Below are 6,428 nucleotides of genomic sequence, written 5' to 3'. Positions count from 1 at the left end.
GGGGAGGTATTTCTAAATGGCTCCGACACAAGTGCCTGAAATGCCATGAAATCACGTTTTCGGCCTCCAATTAAAATTTCTTAGCGGGAGAACCCCCTGACCCGACCCCCTTGCGGGGCTTCACGGTCGGTATCAGCCCCCCTCTCCACCACCATGGTTAATCCGGCGTTGATGTTCCCTCTTGTGCAGCTGCAAAAGAATGTACAAGTTCATTGCCTCATTGTCAAAGATCCCACTTTTCTACCCCAGTTCGGGTAATGAGGTCGAGCGTATATTGTATAGGGGATATTAAACAAGCAAACAGTATGGCTGATGTCTCCCGCCAAAACCCCAAAGTAAAAGATGACACATTAATTAATCGCACTTTCATATTTTTTTCAAAAGTATCGAGCAATCAAACTATACTGTAAATTTCATCACTCTCTGTCAGATAGAAATCAAGGTTATCTTGTCCCAAAGCATCGACCAATGAAATTGCCAAGCTGTAGCTCAAAATGTTCAGTCAAGACCTGATGAACATCTACACCAAGTTTAAACATTCTAGCTCAATTAAAAGCTGGGTTGTTATGTTCCAGTACTTCATTATAACCAAAGTTATCATACCCCAAAGGATCAACCAATTCAAAGTCCCGGCCAATCAAGTTGCTTTGCTTATCCTGACTAAGAGAATGCTCATTGTCGAACTTGGTCAAGGTAATATGGTCAAGGTACTAATGTAATGAAACTATACACAAAGTTTCATCAAATTGCTTATCTCTGCTTACCCATTTTAATAGTCCCCTGCCAATCGAAAAGCCCCCCGACCCACCACTCCACTCCCGTGTAATACATTAGGTTATAATTGTGTTACAAACGTATCACAAGGAGCATTTGAATATTCTCTCTGAGGCATCTGATACCACTTGTTCCTATTATTATTTTTTTGTTTTTGTGTCATTTCTACAAATCGGATTTCTCAGAATCTAACCATAGGATCAATCTGAAACTTTGACCTACCCCCCCAAAAATGGGGTGCGAATGTTGATTAAATATATTTTCAAATCGTTTTTCGAATCCGAAATCACCGAATTTTACGAACAAATTCATTTGACCTACATTACTGTAACTTTGTAACTATTTGACCTATTTTACTAATTCTTTTTTTGAGGGGTGCCTTGAAACATTTACTTAAAATCTGCAATTTCGAAATTTCGAATTTCGAAAATTCGTCGCTGTGATTTTGAACCGGAAGTTGAGATCAATTTGAAAACTTTTTTAATAGTTGCACGATTTTCATGAAATTTAGAATATAAGTAGATCTTATCAATGCGACTTCAAAAATATCATTAGAAATTTTCTAAATTATCTCCCCTTGATGAAATTAAGGATCAAAGTTTTCAAAAAAATCGACGAAATATAGGTCAGATTGCCTTGATTTTTTTTTCTTTACTAGCTACGACACTACTGATTCGTACACAAAAAATTGAGTTTGTAGCTCAAACCGGAAATGCCACCATCTTGAAATGTGAAAATTACATAAGACTTTTTTGATATTTTACTTACAGACAAGGCAATTATATTTTCCGAATTCTTGAAGGAAAGCCGAAAAACGGTAGATAACACAATTTTGATTTCCGGCAAATGATGGACGCCATTTTGAATTGAAAATGACAATTAGTGAAAAATCCACATTTATGGGCTTGAAAACATATACAATTGGTCGTGACCTAGAGAATATGTCTCCAGGATAGCCTGGATCATGGTCGAACGTTTGGTATTTGAATATTTCAAAAATTCGAATTTCTCCTTTGATGTTTTCCGTGCCGACAAGGTTGTTTTCGAGTTTAGCTGGATTTGACTTCGCGCATGCGCTACGCTAGAACCAAAGGTACCATGAGTACTAAATTCCGGCGAGCAACTTTTCACGTTGGTACCTAGGTACCCTGAAAATTTCAAGGTGATACCTGCATTCGTTCAAGTCGTTTGTTCTTGTCACCTGCCTTTCGTCGTGACACCGGCACCGATTGTCCGAAAACCATGAAATTTGGACACAATACGCCCATTACCACCCCGGACTCTGTGCCTTACCCCCATTTCGATCCCATTAAAAAAAAAAGAGTTTTAGCAAAAAAACGATTTTCGGAATTTAATATTGGTTTTAACCCTGTACCCAGACAAGATATACATATTATTATAATCCCTATGAAATATTTTAATTATTTACTGCTATAATATGAATTATCACTTATTCCCCGTTAAATAAATATCGGTCACCGGGTGCAGCTGTACAACTTCAAGGACCCTGGCTTCAAGTCAATTTACGGCTTCCATGAGGGGAAAAAAGTCGTTTGTTCTTGTCACCTGCCTTTCGTCGTTTTTTTTCTGTCAATTTACGGCTTCCATGAGGGGAAAAAAGTGGAATTTCGCGGTGACACCGGCACCGATTGTCCGAAAACCATGAAATTTGGACACAATACGCCCATTACCACACCGGACTCTGTGCCTTACTCCCATTTTGATCCGATTAAAAAAAAAGAGTTTTAGCAAAAAACCGATTTTCGGAATTTAATATTGGTTTTAATTAATTTTGAAATTGCAAATGCAAAGAGATTTTATCGCCTCTTCCTTATGTGATAGGTATTGGTACTATACACATTATCCTTAAAAGACAATTTTTTAAAAAGACCGTAACGATGTATCAACACTAGAAACCGAAATCGCCTATTTTGACCTTTTTTGACTGCTGAGGCATCCTTCCGGTGGTACAAATCTCTGGAATTTCTAGCGGTTGGCTGCGCCGCGATGATATTTATCACATATTAAATTGAGAAAATCCTCAGATATCAAGAACAATAAAAATTCGATAAAATACGGCAATTTTTTAAGCAAAAAACCTTTGATTGTTGGGGGTGGGTTTTGAATTTATTTTGAACGTTCTCGGAATCCAACACTCTTCTATTTTTAATATGTGATAGCTAGAATCCCATCGGAATCCAACACTCTTCTATTTTTAATATGTGATAGCTAGAATCCCAAGGTACATTCTGTGCAAATTTGAAGGCAATCGGAGCACAGGAACGTTGCCTGGGTAGAGCAAAACAACCCGGTCGCGAAAATTTACCTATACTTTCAAAGTGATTATCATGTTGTGTTATGATCGCCATTTTAGATCAATCGGAGTCCCTGATCCACCGTCATCTACCAAACCACTCCGAAATATAGCCAAAATCCCAAAATCGACCGTAATTTCTTTTTGCTTCGCGCATGTGCCACGCTGGAACCAAAGGTACGTTGACTACCAAATTCCGGCGAGGAACTTTTCACGTTGGTACCTAGGTGCACTGAAAACTTCAAGGCGATACCTGCATTCGTTCAGATCGTTTGTTCTTGACACGGTTCCTGCCGTTCGTTTTTTTCCGCCATTTACGGCTTCTGTAAGGGCGAAAAAAGTGGAATTTCGCCACGAAACCGGCACCGATTGTCCCAAAACCATGAAATTTGGACACAATATGCCAATTACCACTCTGTGACTTACTCCCATTTTGATCAGATTAAAAAAAGGAGTTTCAGCAAAAAATAAACAACCGATTGACTTTAAATTTATACACAGTGGTTAAGGTCATGAGACGAAGTAGGCGATTGATTTTCAGCGATATATGATATTTACTGCCAGAGTTGTTGCCCCTGATTACTTCAAAATATCTTGTGGACGCTCTAGAGGCCAAAGTTAATATCCGATTGACTTTAAATTTATGCGCAGTGTTGTGGCCCCTGATCACTTCAAAATATCTTGTGGACGCTCTAGAGGCCAAAGTTAATATCCGATTGACTCTAAATTTATGGTCATGACACGAAGATGCCTACAGTATTGATTTTCAGCGATATCTGATATTTACTGCCATTTCCGATAATTACCGTGAGAGTTATTGCCCTTGATCACTTTAAAAAATCTTGTGGACGCTCTAGAAGCTAAATTCAATATCCGATTGACCTTAAATTTATACAGTGTTTAAGGTCATGAGATGAAGAAGCCAATTGATTTTCAGCGATTTCCGATTGAATCTTTTGAAAATCACACCTAACTCTAAAACTAAAGGCAAGAAACGGGCCGGTTTACATTGAAGCACAGCTAATTCCTGTCCTGCGTACTCTATAAATATAATATACGGTTTTCTAAATATGCCTTGGATGGTAGCCACAAGTCGACAATTTTTGTTTTGTATTTTTCCCATTTTGTTCATAAGGTAAATGTAATTTTTCAGATACCTGATGACATTTATACTTATTGTTTCAATAGATTCTAATAACCCCCTTTGCAGTTAATATGAAAGCTTTCATATCTGCTATGCAGATCTAGTTATTGTTATTTTTTTTGTGTGTTTTGTCCACAAATCGGATTTCTCAGAATCTAACCATAGGATCGTTCTGAAACTTTTACCTATCCCCTCAAAAATGGGTGGTGGCTGTTGATTAAATATATTTTCAAAACGTTTTACGAATCCGAAATCACCGAATTTTACGAAGGAATGCATTTGACCTACAATGCTGTAACTTTGTGACTATTTGACCTATTTTACTAATTCTTTTTTCTTTGAGTATCTTGAAACATTTACTTCAAATCTGCAATTTCGGATTTTGGCATTTCGAAAATTCGTCGCTGTCATTTCGAACCGGAAGTTATTACCAATTTGACAACTTCTTTAATAGTTGTGCGATTTTCGTGAAATTTAGAATGTTAGTAGATCTTGCCAATGCGACTTGAATGATGTCCTTGGAAATTTTCTAAATTATCTCCCCTTGGTGAAATTAAGGATCAAAGTTTTCAAAAAAATCGTCGAAATATAGGTCAGAATGACCTAAAAAAAAAATTGATACTAGACAAGTAATTACTGATTCGTACACAAAATATGGAGTTTGTCGATCGAACCGGAAGTGCCACCATCTTTAAACGTGAAAAATCAAAAAGGCTTTTTTGCTATTTTACTTACAGACTCGGGCGTCATATTTTCGGAATCCTGGAAGGAATGCCTAAAAATCTATCGGATCAGAATTTTGATTTCGGTCACGTGATGGTCACCATTTTGAATTGAAAATGAAAAATAGAAGCAATTTGAAGGGCCGGGACTTTGGAACACAAGAACTCTCCTTCTAATTAAGCTAGAATGTGCAAACTTGGTGTAGGCGTTCACTAGGTCAATGTCATGATTGAGTTCAAAGATGAGCATTTTTTGCCTAGGGTAAGCAGAGATAAGCAAGCTGATTTGTTGATTCTTTAGGGCACGATGACATTGGTTATAATGAATGGAGGAAATCATTGTATCATTTTTTGAAAATGTCCGGGGTAGCCGAAAAAAGGAGATCGAAATCCAAAAAGTCGTATTTTTACGATTTGGGGCATTTTTAGAGGTCGTGTAAAGTAAAATAAAGCATGCATATACATATATTATTGATATTAAATATATCATATAAAAAACTAAACAATGAATCAGCTGTCATTGACAGATTTTATATTATAAGCATGGTCAGTGGAAGGTCAGCGTATTGTCTAACTTGAACTCACTGACTCCGTAACATTATTGTGGGTATGGTATAAGCTGAATTTGATGAGATGCACATATCTCGTATGACTATTTGGTACTTACAGTGTTAGACTTTGTCGTAACGTAAATCAAATTTACGCTGTATTATTCATTACCAAGGATTTAGAAAGGAACGAGAACAATTATTTACAAAATCTCGCTGGGATAAATTCTGTGAATGTGCCCATGAATGGCTAAAACTTGATGGGCGAGCGAAATGGATAGTTGAACAGGCGACTTCGGGTGATATAATCAAACAAGGAATTTATCGACGCGCCAAAAGATACTGGATTTCACCCAACATGCTACAGGCCTTTTACAGACAAATTCCGAATTGGGTCTGCCCGTAATCGTATAGATAAAATAAAATTAAAATCCCCGGCTACAATCCAACCAGGGAATAGCGGGAGTGTAGACGATCTGGGACCTAGCTCTCCAAACAAATTACGCTCCTGAAGCAAAAAGAAAGAGTAAATCGGTGCTGCCTGTTGTGTGTATTATATGTAAAAAACGTGACAGATTTGTCACTGTTGGAGATAATAGGAAGAAGGATGTATTAACACAGACTCAGACCCAAACAGGCTCAGGTAGGCCTAATGTTAATATTATGTTACTTACTAAATTTATAATTATTACTAATAAATATTAAATATATTCATCCTACAGTTTTTAATTATTGTGTTGTTGTTTTTGTTGTAAATGGAATCAGAAGTGCTACTGCAATCACTGTAAAATTGTTATGAAGCTAGCCAGTAAAGCCCCATTTGTTGATTTGGCACAGTCATTGGTTAAAGTGTTGCACATTTGCTTGCACAAGGGATGAAACATAGAGAAGTTAACTTGTTTTTTATTTTCTTGGCCCACTTGTAG

The sequence above is a fragment of the Patella vulgata genome, chromosome 4, assembly GCF_932274485.2.
Source record: "Patella vulgata chromosome 4, xgPatVulg1.2, whole genome shotgun sequence".
Classification (NCBI taxonomy): Eukaryota; Metazoa; Mollusca; class Gastropoda; family Patellidae; genus Patella; species Patella vulgata.
Note: the sequence above shows the minus strand (reverse complement) of the source record.